The following is a 26,440-nucleotide window of genomic DNA, read 5'->3' as shown; positions in this document are numbered from 1 at the left end:
GCAAATAGAGTGGCACCCTGCACAGTGCCGGACAGGGAGGAGCAGAGCGACAAAGAGCGGCCACGGTGCTGACAATTAAACGACTCACAGGTGCTGAGCACAGAGCAGCTGGTGGGGGTTGACCTGGCCGGAGACCCAGACCCTGAGACCCTGAGACTTCTGTCTTTTTTCTGCCCTAGGACAGCAGAACTCAGGCTTCTTGGAGAGAGAAGATATGGAGGCCTTCCAGCCCTGCCAAGAACCCTGTCTGGGAACTTGGGAAAAGCAGCTCAGTTCGAGGCTACACACCCTTGCCCACCCTGCCTGGGGTGTTCAGTTCAGTCGCTCAGTCGTGTCCGACTCTTTGCGACCCCATGAATCACAGCACACCAGGCCTCCCTGTCCATCACCAACTCCCAGAGTCCACTCAGACTCACATCCATCAAGTCAGTGATGCCATCCAGCCATCTCATCCTCTGTCGTCCCCTTCTCCTCCTGCCCCCAATCCCTCCCAGTATCAGGGTCTTTTCCAATGAGTCAACTCTTTGCATGAAGTGGCCAAAGTACTGGAGTTTCAGCTTTAGCATCATTCCTTCCAAAGAAATCCCAGGGCTGATCTCCTTTAGAATGGACTGGTTGGATCTCCTTGCAGTCCAAGGGATTCTCAAGAGTCTTCTCCAACACCACAGTTCAAAAGCATCAAAGTGTTAGCATTAATTTAATGACTCAGATGAGGATGAATGCGCTGTTGAGGTGGGATGGGGAGAGTGGTAATGGATTTTGAGATTCAGAGATTTCCCTGAGGATAGGGAGACAGATTTCCCAGAAGGTAGATGGAGTTGTGCCCCCATGTAGACTGGAAGAATGGGGTGCTTGATAACAGGGTACCTGAAGGCAGGGGACCAGTCGGGGAAGAAGGATCCCTGAGGAGAGTCTGCTGGAAAATCATATTGGACAATTATAAGCTTCCTCCTCCAGTGTTGTAAGTCTCCGGACTTATCCACACATCCATGAGGACAATTTAATCCAAGCTCAAGTCATAAAATGACAGAGAACAAAGCATCAGGAGAATAATGAAATGGGGTGGGGGTTGGGACCTGCCCGAATTGTCCTGGAGGTGAATGTCGGGTTCTGCAGGCACATACACCTCCCAAGGACCTACACGAATTATCAGAGCTGAAATCCAGGAGGGAAACTCATCTGTTCTGTCCTACCCTGTCTCTGCATAATTTGAGAGGTTGTCTTGTACGCTGGAGACCACCCTCCACATTATTATACAGAAACCTGTTAGTTCCTATCCGTGTTCACCCCCTCTTTTCAAATGTCACCATATGAGGAATATAACCAAAAAAGAAGCAGATTCACAGATATAGAGAACAAACTGGTGGTTACCAGAAAGGAGAGGGAAGCGGGAGGGGCAATGCAGAGGTAGGCGATTAACAGGTACAAACTTTAGGTAAAAATAAGCTGTAAGACCTATTTGCAGGGCTGAAATAGAGATGCAGACATAGCAAATGGTGGGCATGTGGACACTGGGGTAAAGACGGAGGGTGAACTTGGAGACTGGGATTGACGTACGCACACTGCCACGTACAAAATAGCTAGCTAGTGGGAAGATGCTGTATAACACAGGAAGCTCAGCTCAGGGCTCTGCAATGACCTACAGGGGTGGGATGGGGGGGACGGTGCAAGAGGGAAGGTATCCATTCAGCTGACTCACTTTACTGTACAGCAGAAATGAACACATTGTAAAGCAACTATATGCCAATTAAAAAAAATTTTTTTAAATAAGCTACAAGGATATATTCTACAACACAGGGAATATAGCCACCATTTTATAATAGCTAGAAATGGAACATAACCTTTAAAAACTGTGAATCACTATGTTGTATACCTGTAACTTATATATTATACATCAACGATACTTCAATTTTTTAAAAATGACACCATATGGCCATTGTAAATAAGGAAGGGCCCATTGTCCAGTCATATACCTCTCAATGACCACACAAAGGCCAGAGAGAAACCTAGAATTACCATCTGCCAGGACACTGCAACGTTCTCTTAAAGGCAAGTTCCTATAACCTTGTTAGGCCTCTTTTACCCATCTTTAAGGGCTTCCCTGGTGGCTCAGAAGGTAAAGAATCCACCTGGAGTGTGAGAGACCTGAGTTCCATCCCTGGGTTGGGAAGATCCCCTGGAGGAGGGCATGGCAACACACTCCAGTATTCTTGCCTGGAGAATCCCCATGGACAGAGGAGCCTGGTGGGCTACAGTCCATGGATTCACAAAGAGTCCCACATGACTGCACGACTAAGTACACCACAGCACCTATCTGTAAAATGGAAATAAAAACTCTGACCTCATGCGGATATCACAGAGCTTGAATGAATAGCCCCAGTTTAATTAAAGCAACTGGCAGCACGTGGTATGTGGCAGAGTTCATGTTAATTTTCATCTTCTACATCTTAGTAACTCACCAAGGTCAACCCTCAAGTTTACATGTGAAAAATGAATGCTTCCAACAGCACTGTGACAGAAGCCTAAAGTTGGGGCTCCCTTTCCCAAGAGTACATAATTCGGCCTCTTCAGAAAGAATATTCTGCCAGAAAACCATTTCTAGGAATGCTCAGCCATGTCCGACTCTTTGCAGCCTGTGGACTCTAGCCCACCAGACTCCTCTGTCCATGGAATTCTCCAGGCAAGAATGCCAGAATGGGTTACCATTTCCTTCTCCAGGGGACCTTTCCGACCTAAGGACTGAACCCACCACTTTTGTGTCTCATGCATTAGCAAGCAGGTTCTTTACCATAGGGCATAGTATTATTTCCAGGAAGAAATAACACTAGTTAGAAAACCAAGGCAGTTGGCTGTTACTCAAGGTTTCCCCAAACAGGGTTGTTTCCTATCAAGCAGTGGGGGCCTAGGCAGACATCTGCTGTGACAGTTGGCTTAAAATAGACGAAAAGAGACTTTAAGGGAAAAGAGACCCCAAAGTGGCAAGCCAAGGAATGCTGGCAGACAGAGAAGACACTGTCCATACAGGGACTTGGTGATGAGGGGGCAAGGGGAGGACTGACCATGGAGTACCCTGACTGCTGGACCTCTTTATAAGAAACTGTTGTCAGAGTCACTTTGATTTCATCAACTTCAAAGAGCCCTGACCAGATGCCAGCGGGCTAGGAACCCAGGACCATAAACTCACTCCAAGCCAGCCAGTGCTGCCAAAGTGGGCAGGAGGCTCCAAACTCCAGGGATTCAGCCTTCAGGAACCCCCTCTCTGGAATCATTCCTGATGGATTCTCCTGTGAGTCTCAGCACACTGCCCTCTCCCTCCCAGTGGGACCCTGGAGATCATCAAAATGCAAGCTGGTCCCACTCAGCAGCTGAGTCTAAGAAAGGAGAGAGTCAAGGAGTTATGGACATGGCTCTGAGTGTTTTTTCATCATCTGAGGGTTCAATATTTAGAGCAATATTGATTCAATTTATCTAGTGTTGTAATGGTCCATTGGTTGCTAGGCAACAGAGTTCTTGCTTCCCTGTTTTCTGGGTGGCTCATGGGAGTCTGACTACCAAAGAGATTACTTTGTGTATATGAAACTAAATGGACCATAGGTACCATACATAAGTGGAGGAATACTGTTTTACTGGGCAACATTAAGACCTTGCTTCCTACCACATCTCAGTAATTGCAATTCAACCTCTAGAACAACAGGGCTATTCATATTCACATCCCCCTACAAGATACCCACTGAGAACAATTTAACATGAAGTTGTGCTGATGTCTAAATTCTGAGGTTGTGTGCTTACTCTTCCATCCCCATAAAGTTCAAACTACTGGGGCGAGAACAGGTTTATGCCTCCTCCCCATTCTGGTTTGCCCCCCTACAACTGCACATTAATAACCCAAAATCACCACCAGAATAATAAGGCCAAATTCTGGTTTGCACTAAAATCCTGGTATAGTAGGGCCATTCTTCATTTTTCTTATCTCATGTTCTCCCCCACTCACCCCAAAACTGCCTTCTCTTTTGGGGAGGCTCTTTTCTAAGCCCTTTCCACTGACATTCACTGTTTCTTTAAAATCCCAAGTCAGGAGCAGCAGGCATATGAGGCACTGTCAGCTTGGGCTGTATGGTTCAGTGATTTGGCATTAATGACGTTTACTTTGGAACCTGTGTGATGGCCTGACCTATTTTAGGATCTCTGCTCTAACCATATCTCCCTCCCCTATTTTCCCAATTAGAAATGAAGGTGAAAGGGATTGTGGGGCGGTTGGGGGAGGGAAGAAGGGAAAAACCCCGCAGTTGCAGGAGTCACACCTGAAGCCGTTCGAGTTCACCACAACACTCACCACGGTCACAAGCCCTTCTGGGAAGAATGGAATTCAGGGCTGTGTCCACAAGAGGGAAAATCTTCCAGAGGCCATGCTCTGCCCAGTTTCCCTCCAGGGCCGGGGGGAAATACACATACCAAAGGCCACATTTGGTATTGCTCAGTGTTTTCCTCCCTGGAAAGACCTGTGTATGGAGAGAAATGATCTCGTTCTTCCGAAGAGAAAAGCTATCTGGGGAGGAGAGAACAGGGAGGAGGGCGAGAGGCAAGTACAGGCAACTAGCCAACTACGCACATTTACAGACAGCAGGAATGTAAAACAGACGTTGTGCAGGAAAATAAAGCACTGCCCTGGGAGCATCACGTCAGCCTCTGGAGAATACGGTTTCTCAGATGCAGTCGAATAACACAGTAAGTCATTGAAACCTGCATACTCATCATAACTTGCTCTAAGGAATGCCCCTTCTGGGTTGCCAGGTCCCCTGTCTCTGCATCTTTCTCATTGCTGAGTGGTAGCCAACTTTCCTTTAAATTGACGTTATCCTGTCTCTTTAACCAGGACAGAGGTGTTCTTACTCACCCCAGAGTTTCTTCCCTGTGGTGGAGAACAGGAGCAGCAAGACCTGGAGCTACAAAGAGGCAGAGGGTGATTCTACCAACCCTGAATATTCATTGGAAGGACTGATGCTGAAGCTGAAGCTCCAATACTTTGGCAACCTGATAAGAAGAGCCAACTCATTGGAAAAGACCCCAATGCTGGGAAAGATTGAGAGCAAGAGGAGAAGGGGGTGACAGAGGAGGAGATGGTTGGATGGCATCACTGACTCAACAGACATGAGTTTGAGCAAACTCTGGAAGATAGATGAAGGACAGGGAAGACTGGCATGCTGCAGTCCACGGGGTCACAAAGAATCAGACACGACTTAAAGACTGAACAACCACAAATGGCTCTAGTGGAGTTTATTCCATGAGAGCAGGGTTATAAGAAAACAAAAGGCCTTGGGCCACTATGTGAAGAGCCAAACAGAAGAGTTATAGCACTCGTGGAACAAACAGTGATATCAAGGTCAGTGGTACAGAGGGCCTGTGGCAGCTCCTGTTCTGGGGACTCAGGAGCATGTTAATGGCCATCAGGAAGATTTGATGCTCATATGAAGACTGAAACTACAATGAGATACCACCTCATACACCTGTCAGAATGGTCATCATTAAAAAAATCTATCAATAGAGAAAAGGGACCACCCCCCCCATACTGTTGGTGAAAATGTAAATTGGTACAACCATTATGGAAAACAGTAAGGAGGTTCCTTAAAAAACTAAATATAAAACTACCATGTAACCCAGTAATCCCACTCCTGTGCACACACCCAGCGAAAATTACATTGCAAAAAGAGACACTCACCCCTATGTTCAGAGCAGCACTATTCACAATAGCCAAAATATAGAGACAACCTAAATGTCCATCAGCAAATGAATGGATAAAGAAAATGTGGTACATATATGCAATGGAGTATTATTCAGCTGTAAAAGAACAAAGCAATGCCATCTGTCACAACACAGATGCATCTGGAAATCATCAGACTAAGTGAAGGAAGTCATAAAGACAAACACCATATGACACTACTTATATGTGGAATCTAAAATATGGCACAAATGAACTTCTCTACAAAGCAGAGACAGACAGACAGACATAGAGATCAGACCTATGGTTAGCAAGGGAAAGTGGGGGGAGGGAGAGAATGGACGGGGAGTCGGGGTGGGTAGATGCAAATGATTACACTTGGAATGGATAAACAGCAAGGTCTTATTGTATAGCACAGGGAACTATATCCAATCTCCAAAGATAAATCATAATGAAAAAATACATTTAAAAAATGTCTGTATGTGTATATTGAGTGCAGCAATTTTACAGCATCATATTTTAGGATTTGAAATGGCTCAACTGGAATTCCATCACCTCCACTAGCTTTGTTCCTGGTGATGCTTCCTAAGGCCCACTTGACTTTGCATTCCAGGATGTCTGGCTCTAGATGAGTGATCATACCATCCTGGTTATCTGGGTCATAAAGATCTTTTTTTGTATAGTTCTTCTGTGTATTCTTGCCACCTCTTCTTAATATCTTCTGCTTCTGTTAGGTCCATACCATTTCTGTCCTTTATTGTGCCCAACTTTGCATGAAATATTCCCTTGGTATCTCTAATTTTCTTGAAGAGATCTCTAGTCTTTCCCATTCTATTGCTTTCCTCTATTTCTTTGCATTGATCACTGAGGAAGGCTTTCTTACCTCTTCTTGCTATTCTTTGGAATTCTGCATTCAAATAGGTATATCTTTCCTATTGTCCTTTGCCTTTTGCCTCTCTTCTTTTCACAGCTATTTCTAAGGTCTCCTCAGACGACCATTTTGCCTTTTTACATTTCTTTTTCTTGGGAATGGTCTTGACCCCTGCCTCCTATACAATGGCATGAACCTTCATCCATAGTTCGTCAGGCACTCTGTCTATCAGAGCTAGTCCCTTAAATCTATTTCTCACTTCCACTGTATAATCGTAAGGGATTTGATTTCAGTCATCCCTGAATGGTCTGGTGGTTTTCCCTACTTTCTCCAATTTAAGTCTGAATTTGGCAATAAGGAGTTCATCATCCGAGCCACAGTCAGCTCCCAGTCTTGTTTTTGCTGACTGTATAGAGCTTCTCCATCTTTGGCTGCAAAGAATATAATCAATCTGATTTCGGTGTTGACCATCTGGTGATGTCGACGTGTAGAGTCTTGTGTTGTTGGAAGAGGGTGTTTGCTATGACCAGTGTGTTCTCTTGGCAACACTCTATTAGCCTTTGCCCTGCTTCATTCTGTACTCCAGGGCCAAATTTGCCTATTACTCTAGGTGTTTCTTAACTTCCTTCTTTTGCATTCCAGTCTCCTATAATGAAACGGACATCTTTTTTGGGTGTTCGTTCTAGAAGGTCTTCTAGGTCTTCAGAGAACCATTCAACTTCTCCAGCATTAGTGGTCGGGGCATAGACTTGGATTACTATGATACTGAATGGTTTGCACTGGAAACAAACAAAGATCATTCTGTCATTTTTGAGACTGCAACCAAGTACTGCATTTTGACTGTGATGGCTACTCCATTTCTTCTAAGGGGTTCTTGCTGACAGTAGTAGATATAATGGTCATCTGAGTTAAATTCACCCATTCCAGTCCATCTTAGTTCACTGATTCCGAAAATGTTGATGTTCACTCTTGCCATCTCCTGTTTGACCATTTCCAATTTGCCATGATTCATGGACCTAAGATTCCAGGTTCCTATGCAATATTGCTCTTTACAGCATCTGACTTTACTTCCATCACCAGTCACATCCACACCTGGGTGTTGTTTTTGCTTTGGCTTTGTCTCTTCAGTCTTTCTGGAGTTATTTCTCCACTGATTTCCAGTAGCTTACTGGGCACCTACCTGAGAAGTTCATCTTTCAGGGTCCTGTATTTGCCTTTTCATACTGTTTGTGGTGTTCTCAAGACAAGAATACTCAAGTGGTTTGCCATTCCCTTCTGTACTGGACCACATTTTGTCCTGTTCAAATTCTTAAAGAGATAGGAATACCAGACCACCTGACCTGCCTCTTGAGAAATCTATATGCAGGTCAGGAAGCAATAGTTGGAATTGGATATGAAACAACAGACTGGTTCCAAAGAGGGAAAGGAGTATGTCAAGGCTGCATATTGTCATCCTACTTATTTAACTTATATGCAGAGTACATCATGAGAAACGCTGGGCTGGATGAAGCACAAGCCAGAATCAAGATTGCCGGGAGAAACATCAGTAGCCTCACATATGCAGATGACACCACTCTTATGGCAGAAAGTGAAGAAGAATTAAAGAGCCTCTTGATGAATGTGAAAGAAGAGAATGAAAAAGTTGGCTTAAAACTCAACATTCAGGAAACTAAGATCATGGCATCTGGTCCCATCACTTCATGGCAAATAGATGGGGAAACAATGGAAACAGTGAGAAACTTTATTTTGGGGGGCTCCAAAATCACTGCAGATGGTGACTGCAGCCATGAAATTAAAAGACGCTTGCTCCTTGGAAGGAAAGCTATGACCCTAAACAGCATATTAAAAAGCAGAGACATTACTTTGCCGACAAAGGTCCATCTAATCAAAGTTATGGTTTTTCCAGTAGTCATGTATGGATATGAGAGTTGGACTATAAAGAAAGCTGACTGCTGAAGAATTGATGCTTTTGAACTGTGGTGTTGGAGAAGACTCTTGAGAGTCCCTTGGACTGCAAAGAGATCCAACCAGTCCGTCCTAAAGGAAATCAGTCCTGAATATTCACTGGAAGGACTGGTGCTGAAGCTGAAACTCCAGTACTCTGGCCATCTGATGCAAAGAACTGACTCATTCGAAAAGACCCTGATGCTGGGAAAGATTGAAGGCAGGAGGAAAAGGGGACGACACAGGATGAGATGGTTGGATGGCATCATCAACTCGATGGACATGAGTTTGAGTAAACTCTGGGAGTTGGTGATGGACAGGCAGGCCTGGCATGCTGCAGTCCATGGGGTCACAAAGAGTCAGACATGAATGAGAGACTGAACTGATATGTGTATAACTGAGTCACTTTGCTGTACAGCAGAGATTGGCATGACATTGGAAATCAACTCTACCTCAATAAATAAAAAAGAAGACCATATGCTTGAAACACCTGGGATATGCCAAGGGGGGAATGGGGATATAGAAGGTAAGGGGTCCAAGCAAAGGGGGAGATAGAGGTCAGAGGTGTGACATCTCCTCCTGCTAGATTAGAGTCTAGAAAGCAAACCCACAGTAGTTAACATAACTCAACCTATCAAAGGGCCACAAGAACATAAAGGGCCAAGTGAGTCTTAAGAGAAATAAAATTAAGGAGCAATTGTCAACTGTAGGAAGTCACCAAAGTTGAAGACAGTTCTAAGTCCAGCTAGCAAACTGCTCCCTGAGAACAAGTTTTATAACAGATTCTCTCTCTCTCTTTTTTTTTTCTTCATGTGGACCATTTTTAAAGTCTTTATTGAATTTGTTACAATACTGCTTCTGTTCTAAGGTGTTTTTTGTTTTTGGGGGGTTTTTTTTGGCCAGAAGACATGTGGGGTCTTAGCTTCCTGACCAGGGATCAAACCTGTACCGCCTGCATTGGAAAGTGAAGTAATAACCACTGGACCCCCAGGGAAGTCCCTATAATAGATTCTTTAAATTGACAGCTTCTATGCCCCGGGGGAGGGCATGGCAATCCGCTCCAGTATACTTGCCTGGAGAATCCCGTGGACAGAGGAGCCGGGTGGGCTACAGTCCATGGCCTCACACAAAGCTGGCCATGACTGAGCAGGCATGCACGCATGACCTCTGAAATGTAGTGACAAATTCAGAAATAGTCCTTTTTCTAAGCATTCTTACTTGCTTTTTGGAAACTCCCTTTAGAGTTTCACATAGCAGGTAGGCACTGCCATATTTTGGGTCCCAAAATATTTTTTTTAGGAATGTGAGCCAGAAATATCAACCTGTCAGACATTGTCTTAAATTATTAGCTTATCTGCTGGATGCCTTGGGAGGCTGGGTGGACATGTGGCCAGGCATTCTTCCTCCTCTATGTATTTCTTTTCTTTCCCTGTGTGTTTTCCTAGGACTGTGATTCACATATTTCTAATTAGAGCAGAAAAGGGGAAAGAGGAGTTTTTACCCCATTCCAGGCCAGACTTTCACCTCTGGAATCTAAATTAACCATGTTTCATACTGAAGGCCTGGAAGGATATGGAAGAAAGAGGAGAATGAGGTGAAAAAGAAGGAAGAAGAGGAGAAATAGAAAAAGGAGTTCACTGCAAACTGTATTTCCAGTTCCCAGACCTGAAGTTCATTGCAATTGCTTGCTCCTATACCATCCTATCGCGTTGGAAGAACATATCTTTTTCCAAGTGGAATCAGGTTCAATGGAGGAATATTGTACCCTAAAATTAATTAGAATAAATTAATTCCTTAAGGAAACAGACTGGCAAAGCAGGAGTACTAAGGGTACCCAGTACTGCTGGGCCAATTGAGAGGCGTGATCATAGAAATGTCAGCTGATAGGAATTCCTGCTGTGTCTGTACAAACAGCCAGCTTTGAAAGACATCAGCCCTTCTGAGGGCTGATTATAAAGCACCAGTTAGTAACTGCCTGGTTACTTGACTGAATTCAGCCAGTGTGCTTTTTTTTCTAATTTCTTTTTAATCGGAGGGTAATTGCTTTACAGTGTTGTGTTGGTTTCTGTCATACACAACATGAATCAGCCGTAAGTATACATATATCCCCTTCCTCTTGGACCTCCTTCCACCCTAACCTCATTCCCATCCCTCTAGGTTGTCACAGAGCACAGGGTTTACCATGTGTAAAGTAGATAGCTAGTGAGAAGTTTCATATAACCCAAGGAGCTAAACACAGAGCCAGTGTGTTCTGAAAATAACTCACACTCTACCGAACAACATCACCTTTGCACCAGGGCACTGCGTGCTCTGCTCACTGCTCTGCTGGGCGCAGTGGGTGACAACTTCAAGTTGAAACTGAGCTAAGAAAGGAGAGTGTCAACAGACAGTCCAGCAGTGAGGTGTACTTAGTACACAATAGCTTAGTCCAATTTAAGGACTGAGACAGTGGAACTGCCAGAGAGAAGACCAGGTGATTCTAGAAAATTCCATCCTAACACATATCACAGGAGCCTAGTTTTTCCCTGGCACCAGAGGTCAGGATGCAAGCCTAGAAAACAGGAAGAAGAAACCTGGAGGCAGCCTGAGGGCTCCATGTGGGGATTTGGCGAGGTGGGATTATCACTCAGTGACATGTCAGCACGCTCCTCTACATGGAATGTCATTTCTATTTTTGTAATCGAGAAGTTTTCAGGAAGAGCCCTCTTGATGTACTGCTCAACTGACCTTTTGTGAGTTCCGGGAGAAGGGCGGAGAAGTCCGCCAAGAGCTGGCTGCTTATTCTAAACAGCTGGGCTGGAGCTGGAATGACATAAATGTAGACATCCATTTCTAGCACCTCGCACTAGTAACACAGAGCCAAGGAAAGGCAGGGGACAGCCTCTGTTCTAATTAGTCAGAGAAGCTTTTGATAAGAACCCCAGGAGTTCCTTATCCCAAAATATCACTTGTCACATGAGCACATGGGCCCACGAAGGCACTCTGGATGAGATGGATGAGTGGTGCCAAGTCCTAAATCTCCTATGGGGTTCCCCCTTGACAGGCTGCTCTTATGATTTAGGGCGCCATCAGTGGCCCTGGTTTGATTCATCACTTGGTGATTCATCTTTCCCAACAAGCTATGGTTCCTGTTCTATAACGCCCTTTCCATTTCTCTTCTCTGATGAGAGAGAGAAAAAGGTGATGAAAGCCAGGTTTTGGAACAGAATCCTGGCTTTTCCTTGCCAGAATTAGCCCTCAGTAAGAATGAGAAGCAAGGAGACTATCAGATTAATTTCAGAGAAGACTATGCATACTGACAAAACAATGCCCATTTACATCAAATATGTCACACGTATTATTTCACATATTGGTATGGTAATTAGTAATGCTATAAATAGCCATGGCAACATATGAACAAGCAAGTGAGTTTTTCTAACTGAACACTATGGGTATTTAAAAACTAAGCACATTTTATCTTTTAAAGGAAAACTGTATTTTGATACAAGTATACAGACTTGTTACTAGATTGAATCTTACATTTCTGTCTTAAAATTTATTATCACCATTTTGAATTTTGCCACATATTGTCTGTTTTGGCTATTGTAAGTCCCTATATTTCTTACTTTTACAATATTTTTAAGTGAAGTGAAGCCACTCAGTCATGTCTGACTCTGCGACCCCATGGACTGCAGCCTGCCAGGCTCCTCCATCCGTGGGATTTTCCAGATTAGAATACTGGAGTGCATTGCCATTTCCTTCGCCAGGGGATCTTCCCAACCCAGGGATCAAACCCAGGTCTCCCGCACTGCAGGCAGACTCTTTGCCATCTGAACCACCAAGGAATCTGGCTTTCCAGGTGGCTCAGTGGTAAAGAATCTGCCCACCAATGCAGGAGATGCAAGTTTGATCCCTGGGTTGAGAAGATCACCTGGAGCAGGAGATGGCAACTCACTCCAGTATTCTTGCCTAGGAAATGCCATGGACAGAGGGGCTGGTGGGCTATAGTCCATGGAGTCACAGAAGAGTCGGACATGATTTAGCAAGCAAACAACAGCAACAATGGTGTTTGTTTTTTTTTTAATCACAGAAGCAATGCATGAGAATTATAGTGAGCTTAGAAAAATAAAATTTCAGGCTAATATAAAGAAAAAATCACCTATTATACTACTACTCAGAAATAATAATGACTCATAACTTGTTGAATTTCATGTATTTATACATAATGTACATATTATATAAAAATATACAAAATGGCATCATCTGATATAAAAGAAACATAATAATATTTTGCCTTTTTCTATGCATAACCTTCATCCTAGTCAACCATCATCAGCCTCTAAGGCCCATCTACCTGGAGGGGTTTATTAGAGAAAGAAACCACAGAAACTAAAGCAAAATTCAGCTTCTGGAATTCAAAAATAGGATTTTGCCAGATAATACCTTGCAATTCCAGGTATTATCTAAAGAAATCTTTGTCTAAACTTCTTAATCTCCCTCACTCCAACACATCAGAAACCAATGATTTTTATGATCCAAATTAAAGATATATTTAAGAGAAGCAAAACAAAGCAATCTCACTGGGCTGACAGACCTCTGGCTCAGTAGTTCTCAAAGTGTGGTCCTTGGACCAGCAGCATCAGCAACTCCAGAAACTCTGGGAATGAGGCCTGGTAACCTGTATTAACAAGCCCTCCAGGTGATTCTGTCACAAGTGTAACAACCACCACTCTGACTTGAACTTGACTTTGACCTGAGCCATAGAAAAGTACCCTGTGTCTACTGGTAGCACTTCATTTTAGCGGTAAACAAACCACCTAAGAGGAATATTTGAAATTCTGATCTTGAAAAACTAAAAACATAGAGTGATGATATTAAAACTTTTGATACATTCTCTGTGTGCTATATCAAAATGATGATCAGTGATGAACACAGAATCACAAAATCTCTGATACAGAAGGGATCTCAGAGATCATCAAGTCCACTCACCCATTTTATAAATTGGAAAACTGAGGTCCAGGAAGAGTACGTGTTGTCCCAAAGTGCCACCTCTGGTTGGTGGGAGAGCCAGACCAGAACAAACGTGAGAATCCAGATTTGTGGTCCAGCTGTCTTTTTCATGAGATCACGTTTGTGAAACTCTCTGAAAAATATAGAGTGTAAAGTGGTTACATTATATGAATATTGAATCGAGCTCAGATCATTTGAATTCCAAATCTTAAAGAGCCAAAGTTAAATGTATGTGCAAATTTGTTCTCTAAGCCCTGTCCAAATGCAAATAAAAAATGAATGAACAGCATTGCCTTAGAATTACAGAACACTTCAGAACATTGTTATTGATATTAAGAAATGTAATGAAAAAGCATCAGGCAGTAGCCTCCAATATCTTCTTTTCGTGTTTTCTTCCCAAAAGGTATGTGATGTCATAGAAATCTGAGTGAAATTTCCACTGCCTATAGGGTCAATAGGCCTGAGTAGAAAAGGTAATATGTAGTTTCTTTTCATCTATTTCACAAGGAGAGAAACTCAAGCATCATGAAAGAATGTGGGAGGCCAATAGACCCTTCCATCACTCTTTGTCCTGAAAAACTAGAGCAAAAGCAACAACAACAAAAAGTAGACAACAAGAAAACAATTGGAGATGATGGTAGTCAGAACACTGCCCTCCACTGGCCCCGGCCTCAGTCCCACCCCAGCATTCAATATCCCTTGAGAGAACGAAACTCGTGGGAGTGCACAAGGTTGACTGAGTCAGACTTTCAGGGTTTTTTGTTTTTATTATTATTATTACATTTCACTTCATTGTGCTTTTCAAATGTTGCCCAGTGGCATGCGGAATCTTCCCAGATCAGGGATCAAACCGGTGTCTCCTGCCTTGGCCCATGGATTCTTTACCTTAACCACTGGACCAGCAGGGAAGTCCCTATAAGTTCTAAATAGGCATGTGAGGCAAAATAGTCATGATTTTAAAAGATTAGAAGAAACAAACAAACAAAAAAGTTCTTGATACAGAGAATAGATTGGTGGTTGCCAGAGGCAGGGGTTGGGAGGGTTGAAAAAATGGGTGAACTCTTCTGTCTTTGGGAGAAGGCAATAGCAACCCACTCCAGTACTCTTGCCTGGAAAATCCCAGGGATGGAGGAGCCTGGTGGGCTGCCGTCTATGGGGTTGCACAGAGTCAGACACGACTGAAGTGACTTAGCAGCAGCAGCAGCTTCTGTCTTTTAGTTTAAATAGATTGAATGATTTATATTTTTTAAAAAGGTTGTAAGACACCATGAATATTATCTGAATATTATTCCATTTACATAGGGCTTCCTAGGTGGCTCAAATGATAAAGAATCTGCCCACAATGCAAGATACCTGGGTTCAATCCCTGGGTCAGGAAGATCCCCTGGAGAAGGGCATGGCAACCCACTCTGGTATTCTTGCCTGGAAAATTCCATGGACAGAGGAGCCTGGCAAACTAAAGTCCATAGAGTCACCAACAGTCAGACACAACTGGGCAACTAACACTTTCACTTTCATTTTCCTAGGTGGCTCAGAAATAAAGAATCCATCTGCCAAGAGACTTGGGTTTGATCCCTGGGTCAGGAAGATCCCCTGGAGGAGGAAATGCCAATCCACTCCAGTATTCTTGCCTGGAGAATCCCATGGACAGAGGAGCCTGGCAGGCTTCAGTCCATGGGGTTGAAAAGAGTCCCACACGACTGAGCGGCTGAGCACAGCTGCTTTCACTCTGTAGCCACAGGTAAGTGGTTGCAGCAGAGACTATCCAGTCCTCCTGAGAGGATTTGCCTAAAATATTTGCCATCTGATCCTTTACAGAAAGTCTACCAGTACCTGGCTTAATACAACAATGATTTATTATTTCTCCCAGTTCTATGGCTGGCTGGGCTCAGCTGAGCAGGTTTTCTCCCTCTACGTTGTCCTGATGAGGCTGCATTCATCTGAGAACTTGACTCATGCTAGAACATCCAAGATGGTCTACTCACATGTCTGGGGCCTTAGTCCTGTTGGCTGGAGCATCTTGATTCTCTTCCAGGCAGTCTCCCTTTCTGGTCTCTGACTGTTCATTTGTCCATCCCATGTTTCTTAATTGAAACTTCAGAAGCGAGAGCAAAAGCAGAAGCTACCAAGCCTCTTAAGACCTAGGCCCAGAACCTATACAACATTCCTTCCTTTGCCTTCTATTGGTCAGGGCAAGTCACAATTCAGTCAAGATAGAAGGACAGAGAGCTCTCCACTCCTGGTGAAGAGGAGCAACATGGATGTACAGAGCAGAAATTGGCGGTGGGTTTCTCTGGAGTCTATCTATCATATAAAGCACACAGTAAGTATTTCCTGAATGAAGTCAGGAGAGCTTTAAATAGGCATAAACAGAGAAAGGAAAGGAAGCACTGCACCCAGAGAAAACCATATTCAAAAAAGATACATGCACCCTAATGTTTATTGCAGCACTTTTTAAAACAGCCAGGGTATGGAAGGAACATGCTATCCATCAACAGAGGGATGGATAAAGAAGAAGCCATAAAAAGGCACAAAAAGGAACAAAATTGGGTCATTTGTAGAGCTGTGGATGGACCTACAGACTGTCACACAGAGTGAAATGAGTCAGAAAGAAAAAATATCACATATTAATGCATAAATGTGGGATTTAGAAAAATGATATAGATCTTAGCAAAACAGAATAGAGACACAGACGAACAGAACAGACATATGAACACCAAGGGGAGAAAAGGGAGGGATGACCTAGGAGTTTGGAATTGACATATATACACTAACGATACTATAGGCAACTAAAAAGAACCTATTGTGTAGCTTGGGGAACTCTACTCAGTGCTCTGTGGTGACCTAAATGGGAAGGAAATCCAAAAAAAGAGGGGATCTATGTATACATATAGCTGACTCACTTTGCTGCGCAGTAGAAGCTAATACAACATTGTAAAGCAACTATACTTCAATAAAATTGATTTTTAAAAAGAAAGAAAAAGGATCAAAGTAATGTTATGCCCAAGTCGCGAAATCTCCCAAAGACCACCAGGGAGCTGATATCCGATGCAAAAGCAAGAGAGTTTTTATTACCAAGCTCGAGCTGGGGCTCCAACCGTTACTGACGCAGCGGCTATAGGGAGGAGCCCCTGGTTTTGGATTACATTGCTTATATAGGAAGTGTTCATGAAACAAAGAATTTCTAGGTAGGGGGACGTCTGATTGGTCACTTTCTTTCGAAGGGTTGTGTGTTGGTTTCTGATTGGTCCCTGTCACCTAGGTAGACCACAATTTCCTGAACGTTAAGTCAGGAGATTCTGGTCTGGGGTCCGATTGGCTCGTGGGTGGTAGGGTGAGGTCAGGGGATTTCCAAAGGCTCTTTTCCCGGAACCTTACAAAATGGAGTTTTTTTGTTAACAGAATGGAGTAGCTTAGGTTCTTCAGTAACAGGACATGTCTTAGGTTATCCGCATTGGGAAGCAAGGTCTCCCTGAGCTGCCTGCCCTAAGGGCGCCAGTGGAGGTGAAGAAAGATCCCAGGTGAGCACAGAAAGAAAGGGAGAGCAGTCAGGAACAGTCAGTGAAGCCACTGGGATGGGAGGCTCCAGGGGTGGGGTCAGATACCAGGTCTACACAGCAGGAAACACCAGATCTCCTCAGAACAAATACTAGAGTCAGACTCGATCCATCGATGCCAGACAAGAACTAGCAGTGACTGAAGAGGGGCCAGAGCAGCAGGCTTTTGTATCTGCAGCATCTGGAAGAACGCACCAGACAGCCTTCTCTTGTGCTGGTCTTGTGGCAGACCAGACGGCTGACCTCAGTGAACCCGACTCCTCAGGCTCGGTGGATGTGTCCTGACAGCATCAGATAAACTAGTGATCCAAAGGAGAACAGGCATAGGAGAACTTGTGACAACCCAAGGAAGGAACGTGGCAGCTTCAACAACAGGAAAAAAAAAGAAATTACCTTCCAATGGTATACATAGGTTGTAACTAGCAGAACCAGCAACTCAGCAGGTAAAAATGACTAGGAGGAGGCAAGAATCATGTTCATGATTGCACGCAACCCTGTGAAGATGTTAAAACGTCCCCCGTTTCACAAAAGAGGAAGCTGAAGCTTGCATAGATGAAAGAACTCCCCCACGTTCATATAGCTAACATGCAGAAGAAGCATGATTTGGATCTAGTTCTGCTTGAAATCTAAAACAGTCATGTTGCTTCCCTATGATAGAATACAGAAGACTATATATGGAAAACGTAAAAATATGAGGCTTTATCTGCCTAGCAAAGTGCCTCAACATATGTCCTATGCAATACTAGTATCTTGAAAACAGTCCTCCAAAAAAATGATCCCAAGGTAAGTAAGCATGAGAGCTGATCATGCTAGAACCCCCTGTGAAAGTCACATGAGCATTTTATATTTAAACAGAAATCTGTCTGAAATCCAAATCCTTTTTTCTCACGGCTGTCCACCAATATTCTGAAGAACTGGAGTTCTAAGGAACAATATTTTGGGAATATTCTGTCTAGAAGGATGAAGCAGTGAGAGACCACTATTTTAATAATCTCATTAATTATGTGACCATTGAGAACACATTTTTGGCAACCACTGGAATTTGGAGTACCCCCATGAAGGTTGAAGCACTTTTAATGTACACAAAAAGAGATCTTACTCTTCACAGTCTAAAGTAAGTTTAAAAACTTTGCTGCCATGCTAAATTAAAACAGAGAAAGCCATAATCATGTTATTAAAGAATAGATCCCCATGGTCTCCCTAAAGTGGCTGTGGGTGTCAGAATTAGAGGCACAATATTGTATCGGCTCCAGGATTTTGCAGCAACTTAGGACAAATTTGACTCAACTGACCAGGCCTGTCACAGCTGGCTATGGGTTCATTTCTCTGGTCTCTAATCTGCGGAGGGTACCTGGAAAAATCAGCATCTTTCTATCCTGCCATGTTTACATAATCCCAGTAACTCAGAATTGAGGTGGCAGTTAATTTTGCATTGCTGGTGGAAATGGAAAATGGTGCAGCTGCTATGGAAAACAGGATGGGAGTTCATCCAAATTTAAAAATAGAATTCCCACCATATGATCCAGCAATTCCACTTCTGGGTATACACCCAACAGAATTAAAAGCAAAGACTCTAGGTGATATTTGGACACCCATTTTTCACAGCAGCATTATTCTCAGTAGCCAAAAGGTAGAAGTCACCCACATGTCCATTGACAGATGAAATGGATGAACAGAAAGTGCTATGCACATATATACAATACTATTCAGTCTTAAAAAGGAAGGAGATTCTGACACATCCTGCAATATGGATGAACCTTGAAGACACGCTCAGGGAAATAAGTCAAAAAGACAACTACTGTATAATTCCACTTACGTGACTTACAGAAAGCAGTCCAATTCATGGAGACAGAAAACAGAATGGTGGTTGCTAGGGGTTGATGGAAGAAGAAGAAAGGCGTTATTGTTTCATACAAACTGAGTTTCAGTTTCGGGAAAATGGGAAGAGTTCTGGAGACGGGTGGTAGTGATGGTTACACAGTGATGTGAATGTATATAATACTACCAATGCATTTAAACATGGTCAAGATGGAATATGGCCCCAGTAGCCATAATGGATTAAGGTGTGGTACTTACAAAATTACAAAGGGTTTCCCTGGTGGCTCAGATGGTAAAGAATCTGCCTGAAATGCAGGAGACCCGGTTTCAATCCCTGGGTTGGGAAAATCCCCTGGAGAAGGGAATGGCTATCCACTCCAGTATTCTTGCCTGGAGAATTGAATGGACAGAGGAGCCTGGTGGGCCACAGTCCATGGGGCTGCAAAGAATCGGACATGACTGACCGACTAACATTTTCACTTATAAAACTGGTTAAGATGAGGGACTCCCTGGTGGTCCACACTTCCACTGCAGGGGGTGCCATTTTGATCCCTGGTCGGAGAACTAAGATTCTGCCTGCAGGTCTAGAAACTAAGGTCCCTCATGCCTCGAGGTATAGCCAAGAGGTTTGTTTTTTAGTTTTTAAGGTTAAGATGCTAAATTTTGTTATGTGTATTTCATACAGGAAAGGAGAGAGAAGGTGGAGGTTAGATAATATTTTATTTTGCCTCTCACAGGAGCAAGGGGGTCTTCCTGACAGCAAGGCTGAGCTTGGAGCTCCATGCCCACCCCCCCGTCCTCTCAGCCCTCCTGAGTAGATTTACATGGGGCAGAGCTCTGCACCCATCCCCCATCATCCAGAGGGAGGGGCGAGCCCTGCAGCTGGTTAATCACCTGTCACCCAATCCTTCTTTCACACCAGTCCTGGAGCAAGAATCCCACAGGTCTAACTTTCTGTGGCCCCAGGTCCCTCTTGTCCTGCACAGCGGTGAGCGAGGCAGGTTTCAGGCCGAACAAAAGAACCAGTTTAAACCACAACAAAGAACTGCTTCAAACCTAATGAAAATCAGGTATTGAAAGAAAGAAGCCCTGTCTCTCTTTTCTGTTTCCTTTTCTTGCAGGGAGGGTGCAGGGTGGCTCGAGAGACCTGGCTCTGGAGGGGAACCCAGGATAGGCCAGTCTCCAATAAGGGCTGCGACTGGCCAGCCTCTCAGTTGATAACTGGTCCTCAAAGCCTCTGGGACCCCACACAGTTTGCTTAAACCCCGCTAATCTTCCCAACTGCCACTTGTCTGTTGCTTCCTCATGATGTCCTCCTCTGCACTAGACTCAAAGTCAAGAACATTTCTGAAGCAGGGGTGAGATAGGGGACGTGGTCATCAAAACAAGGAGGAGGTGTTTTACCCCCATGGAATTGAAAGGAAGTAGCAGGGGGAGAGGGCTTCCCTGGTGGCTCACTTTCACAGCAGGGGGAGAAGAAGGGGGAGGTGAAGGAGGAGCAGAGAGGGAAGGAAGGAAGGAAAGAAAAAAAATTTGATGCAATTGTGTGAAACAAAAACATTCAAGCTGATAGCATTTTACATTGACAATTACACTGGGAAACAAGACAATATGCATTAAGTGTAATGCAAACAAGTATACCTTTTAACCCAGCAATTCCACTTGAGGGATTTGTTATAAGGAAATAATTTAGGACTGCCCTGATGGTCCGGTGGTTAAGAATTCACCTGCCAATACTGGGGATACAAGTTCAATCCCTGGTCCAGGAAGATTCCACATACCTCGAGCAACTGAGCCCACGAACCTCAGCTACTGAGCCTGTGAGCCACAACTACTGAAACAGACATGCCCTAGAGCCTGTGCTCTGCAACAGGAGAAAACACCGCAATGAGAAGCCCCGGCAGTGCACCTAGAGAGTAGCCCCTGGTTGTCACACCTCGAGAAAGCCCGCATGCAGCAAAGAAGATCCAAGGCAGCCAAAAATGAACAAATAAAACTTTAAAAAGAGAAACCATTAACAGAAACAAAAAGCTACATGCAGTAGAATAAAGATCTCAGAATTATGCCCAATACTGAGAAACTGCAAACGATTTATCCAGTAATGTGGGAATAGCTAAGTAAGGTACAAGAAATTAGCTTCATGATGTATTATTGCGAAATAAAACATATTTTAGGCCAGAAAAGAAAACTTTAAACATAAAAATGTTTCTCTGCCTTTTGGCATCCTGTCTCCCCTCTATTGTGCATGGTGTATATGCTTTAGGCATGGGCCAGACCTTCTCACCTATGGAAATATCTGCTCAGCCACAACGAGCAACATTCTCCTAGCATCGACAAGACAAATCCTTAAAATATAACGTTCCTTCTTGATCTTGTAAAGAGTCACAATGACCCACCACGTTGTATATCATTTAATGTACAGCCCTCTGTCTCCAAAAACAACTTATGTAACTGTGTTTTGATTTCTAGTATGCAGAACAGTTCTCAGAACTTTCTGAGATGCTGTTCCCAGATTATAACCTTCAATGTTCCTCCAATAAAACTTTCTATTTCTTTCTAAGATCAACTGATTAATTGTTCATTGACATTGTATAGCCATAAAAATAACTTTGAAGAACATGTCACATTATACAAATTTTCCAGGAAAGCATTAATTTAAAAATGAAGAATTTACATGTATGTGCATACTCCAGTTACAAGTATTTAAAATACATGCATAGAGACTGCTGGAACAGAATTTAATTTAAAGCTAAAAACTGTTATAACTATCAGTGACCATTTTTTCCCTTTCAAAATAGTTTGTTTAGATTGGCTACGATGGCAGAATCGAAAGACCCTGAGCTCACCTCCTCTCACAAACGCACCAAAATCACAACTATCTGCAGAACAGCCATCAGTGAATAAGACCAAAACCTGCCAGAAGAGATCTTACACAACTAAAAACATAAGCAACGTACAACAATCACTGCCATCGAATGGAAAAAAGAATGAAAAGACACTAGGACAGTTTAAGAGACCTCTGGAACAATATTAAGCACACTACGATTTGCATTACAAGGATCCCAGAAGGAGAGAGAGAGAAAGGGGCTGAAAGCATGTTTGAAGACACAATAGTTGAAGACCTCTCTGACCTGGGAAAGGAAACAGTCATCCAAGTTTGGAAAGTGCAGAGTTGCACACAGGATTAACTCAAAGAGGAACACACCAAGACACACTGTCATCAACATGACAGAAATTAAAGATAAAAAGAGAATATTAAAAGCAGCAAGGTAAAAGCAACAAATAATATACAAGGGAAACTTGTCTGCATTACCTACATCTATACCCTCAAACTCAGGACTGTATCTAATACATACTAAAGGTAATAGTTATCTATTGCTGTGTAACAAACTCCCCAAAGCCAAGTGGCATAAAGTAAAAAGAAACATGAATTATCTCACACAGTTACCCTGTGGCAGGAATTTCATTGCAGCTCAGATGAGTGACTCTGGTTTATGGTTCTCTCATGAGACTGCAGCTAAGATGTGAGCCTATATTTATCTGAAGATTTGGCTGCAGACCTTTAGTTACTATCAGAAGGAACCACTTCTGCCTGGGTGACACTGACAAGAATAGGAAGTCCACCAGAAGCAGGCAGGAAGGGCAGTCCTTAACTTCCTCCTCCCCTTTGCAGTCTCCCTCTAGCCCCAGTTTGGCAGATTCTAACAGACAAGAACCCTGGCAGACTACAGTCCATGGGTTCTCAGAAGAGTAAGACACAACTTAGCAACTAACAACAACAAAGTCAGATGTGGTTTTCAGAGATGCTTCTCCAGGATCACAGAGCAGACTACTGGAGTCAACGATTCCATGCAAAGGGTCAGAATTCCAGTGGGGAAGGGTCTTCCTGAGGTCATGTTGCTTTGAGACTCCAGGGAGTTTTGCAAACTCTCTGAGACGTAATGAGCAATTACTTCCAATGATGAGCAAATGCCTCTAAATTCATGGACCCTTATTCAGAAGCAAGGTGGGGCTGGAAGCTAGTGACTCATTGACTAGAGGTAGCACTTCTCAACTCAGAACAGCAAATAACTTCCATTTCTATGGAGCAGGAAGAGTCTTTTATGTTTAATTTTCATCTAGCTGTGAAATGAGGCTTTAGCCGTGGATGTCTCATTGATGCCAGCTGTGCTCAGGAGGCTCTGTCTCTCCAGTGTCTTGGAGATCCTTCCCTTGCAATGTCCCCCACAGGCAGGAGCACACAGCCCAGATGAGATGGCAACTTTTCCTTAAAAATTTCCTGAAAAGGTTTTCATCCTTTGAGATTTCTTTTCAAACTTCATGCATTCTATTATCTCAGAAAGCCTCATTCAGTATCAGTTTATCTGTCAGTCACCAAAAGCATCTCTAAATCAATAAAAGCTTCGAGGCAGCCAAGCTGCTTTTTCGATACTAAGGGCTGATGGGCTTATGCTGTGTGAGAGAGAGAGAGAATAAAGACAGGGTTTATAAGTCTTGTTAGAGGAAACACTGATTGAAACTGCCCACCCTGGTGAGGCACCATAGTAACCATTTACATGAGTTATTTTCGAGCAGGAGATCCTGGTAAGAAACACAGAACTAACAAGCCACCACCAACCAGAAGAATCTGGGGAAGGTCAAAAGGAGACAGGAGGAGCCAGTCCATACGTCCTACCAACATCCCAGAATCCTCCTCACTGGAATCCATCTTGGCTCAGTGATGCAAGCACCCCCAGGAAGGACCCTGAGTTACAATGATTGGACAAACAATCCAGAAACTAATCCCAGCACTGTAAATCCAGAGACTGCAAACCACGTGGCAGAGCACTCCTCCTGGGTTCTCTTGCCCTCCTGCTCTTCCCCGGGTGCCCCTTCCCAATAAAGTCTCCTGCTTTGTCAGCACAGGTCCCCTCAGATAACTCATTTCCAAGTGTTAGACAAGAGCCCACTCTCAGGCCCTGGAAGGGGTCCAACCCTTCCTGCAAGAGTTCTATTTTTCCAACACACCTGAAGAAAACCACTTGGGACTTAAATAAAAGGGTTCTTATAAATGTCTCTTATAGAAACTGATATGCATCGAAATAAAATTATTCCATGAGTCAGCATCTTGAGTTTCAGTTTGGTTTGAAATCCATTTGCTTTGTTGGAAAGCAGGATGTTAGAAGATCTACTGTTGCCCACACCACCAGGCATAGAACTGGTGAAGAACTAGAATGGCAGGAATGGAAACAGTTCTGTTGCTTCTTTCAGATGCCTTCTTGGTTCAAGTGTTGTAAACTGCCATCCAGAAAAGTGAAATAATCTATCCAGAGGCATGCAGCTGCTAAGAGGCTAAGCCAGGACTAGTACCAGGTCTCCAGTCCCCTGGTTGGTGCTGTGTCCATTGCCCCACAATGCATCTGTGAAACATGAGGAACATGTCCACCAGGAATCCCCTTGGGAATCAGCTGGCCATGTGTTAGGGAGAAATAGTTGGTGATCCATTTAGGACAGAGTTTAAAACCCAAAAGAAAAGTTTAAGGAATTAGAAATAGTTTCCCAACACTCTTTGCAGAATGTTGGAGTTGTTCAGTTGCTAAGTTGTGTTACCCCATGGACTGCAGCACACCAGGCTCCTCTCTCCTCCACTGTCTCCCAGAGCTTGTTCAGATTCATGTCCACTGAGTCAGTGATGCCATCCAACCATCTCATCATCTGCCCCCCTCTCTCTTCTCCTTTTGCCTTTTAAAGGAGATCCATATTTGCAGAATGGGTTCTGTTAAATGGAGGGTTTTTCCACTTCCTTCTTGAGGATGGGAATATAGTTCAGGGTCAGAATCTGTGATAGAATAGCTCTGCTTAACAGAGTGGTCAGAAAAGTAAGATGCAGATTAGAGAGTTATAATACTGAGGAAAGGAAGAGAAACCTAAAACTGCACTATTTGGGAAAGAATAGGTATGAGGACATGAGCAACTTTGCCAGAAATAGACTTTGGGGAGGAAAAGTATCTAAGTAGGATTCTTAGATCATTAGCTGAGTTGCATGAGGTATAAAGTCCTACCTTAGGGCAATGTTAGCTGGTGAAACAAACCTCAAAGATAGTTGTTTTACTGATTTCTTGATCCCCAAGGATATGATTTTCTTTCCATTCTGCTAGATATGGTGGACCCTGATGCTGTTTCTCTGCAGCTACAGAGTTGGTGCTGTTGCTATGCTCTGGTGTGAAAAAGAAGGAATGCTCACTTGTCTACTGTGTGTTATACTTTGCTTCTTTCTGTGAAAACACATTTTTCTCCTACAGTCTCACAAGGACCTTTGTATCTATCAGTCAAGTGAGGTTAGTTTATGCTGCAATGACAACCCAAAATCCCAGAGGCCCAAACAATAAAGCTTGATTGCTCCCTTCCAGCACATCCATTGCAGATCAACAGTGGTGCCCTGCTTATTATCATCAGGTAAGAGCCCAAGCAAATGGAAGAGCCACCATCTGAATACTTGCATGTGACCGTGGCAGAAGGAAAGAGGGCCTGGGTGAGACTTCACCAGGAATTAAATGCTCAGCCTAAAATAGATACACATAGCTTCAACCCCCAGTTCATTAGCCAAAACTCGTCACTTGGCTCCACTCAAATAAAAAGGACTTGTAATCTTTCTTGGCAGTCCAGTGGGTAAGACTCTGCACTCCCAGGGCTAGGGACATGGGTTCTATCCCTGGTTGGGGAACTAAGATCCTGCATGCCTCAAGGTGCAACCAAAAATAAAAATAAATAAAAATAAACACTTAAAAAACATCTGTCTTCTTTAAAATAAATAAATAAAAATAAACCAGATCCAAGAAGCACAATCCTACCATATATTTGTGAAACATAACTTTTATGGGAACAAACTCTTCAGCTTCTTGTCCCATGTCCTCTCTTTCAAAGGGTTAAAAATGTGTCCACATAGCCTGGTAGGGCCAGTTCTCAAATCACCTTCATCTTTATTCTCCTGTGCACCCATTTCTCCAGAGGAGAAAATTACAGTTTTTCCCTCCGTTTGTCAAAATTACAACCCAAACCTCCTGCACAAGCACACAGCAACTCATATATATGGAAACCAGGATGGGTGGTCCAGTGAACCATTCTGAGAAATTGCCAGACTCTAAAGTCTAGTTTGGGCACATTTAGAGAAGCCGCTATGAACATGCACACACAAATGTGCCTGAGGGGGTATGTCCTGCACAGATGTACGAGCCAGATGTCAGCTATTGCCTTGTTCCTTGGCCTCTTGGACAGTATGATTTTCCCACTGGACTCCAGTCACAGAATTTCAAGTTGTCTCCAAAGAATGCAGCCTCTCAGAAGTTCAACAAGCATTATAGACTGTGATGAAGACCTTTTAGGGGGCATGGGAGAGGGGATGTTACAGTACAGATTTCTATCTATATACAGAAGTTTGGTCTCCTTTTCATAGCTGGCAGGTCCTACACCAGGATCTGATCTTTACCAGCTTCCTTGCATCCAGGGTCTTTCACGGGGCTTGTTTTTGCCAGTGGAGTGTGTGTGGAAGTGATGTGTATCATCTCT

At 43.5% G+C, this 26,440-nt stretch overlaps 1 long non-coding RNA gene across 3 annotated transcripts in view; it reads right to left on the bottom strand.

The window, feature by feature from the left end:
* LOC138428902 (uncharacterized) overlaps positions 1-26,440 on the bottom strand; it is a 60,453-nt gene that overhangs the window by 20,540 nt on the left and 13,473 nt on the right. For 2 of the 3 annotated variants that reach the window (XR_011252613.1, XR_011252612.1), the window contains exons 2-3: positions 13,500-13,653; positions 11,259-11,333 (exon numbers count right to left, since the gene is read on the bottom strand). This is a non-coding gene — a long non-coding RNA (uncharacterized lncRNA). Of the gene's footprint in view, positions 1-11,258; positions 11,334-13,499; positions 13,654-15,505; positions 16,236-26,440 lie in introns of those variants that run through there. The other variant, XR_011252611.1, reaches the window with a different exon arrangement.

Source organism: Ovis canadensis, chromosome 24, assembly GCF_042477335.2.
Source record: "Ovis canadensis isolate MfBH-ARS-UI-01 breed Bighorn chromosome 24, ARS-UI_OviCan_v2, whole genome shotgun sequence".
Lineage (NCBI taxonomy): Eukaryota > Metazoa > Chordata > Mammalia > Artiodactyla > Bovidae > Ovis > Ovis canadensis.
Note: the sequence above shows the minus strand (reverse complement) of the source record. Positions and strands in the feature narration are given on the sequence as shown.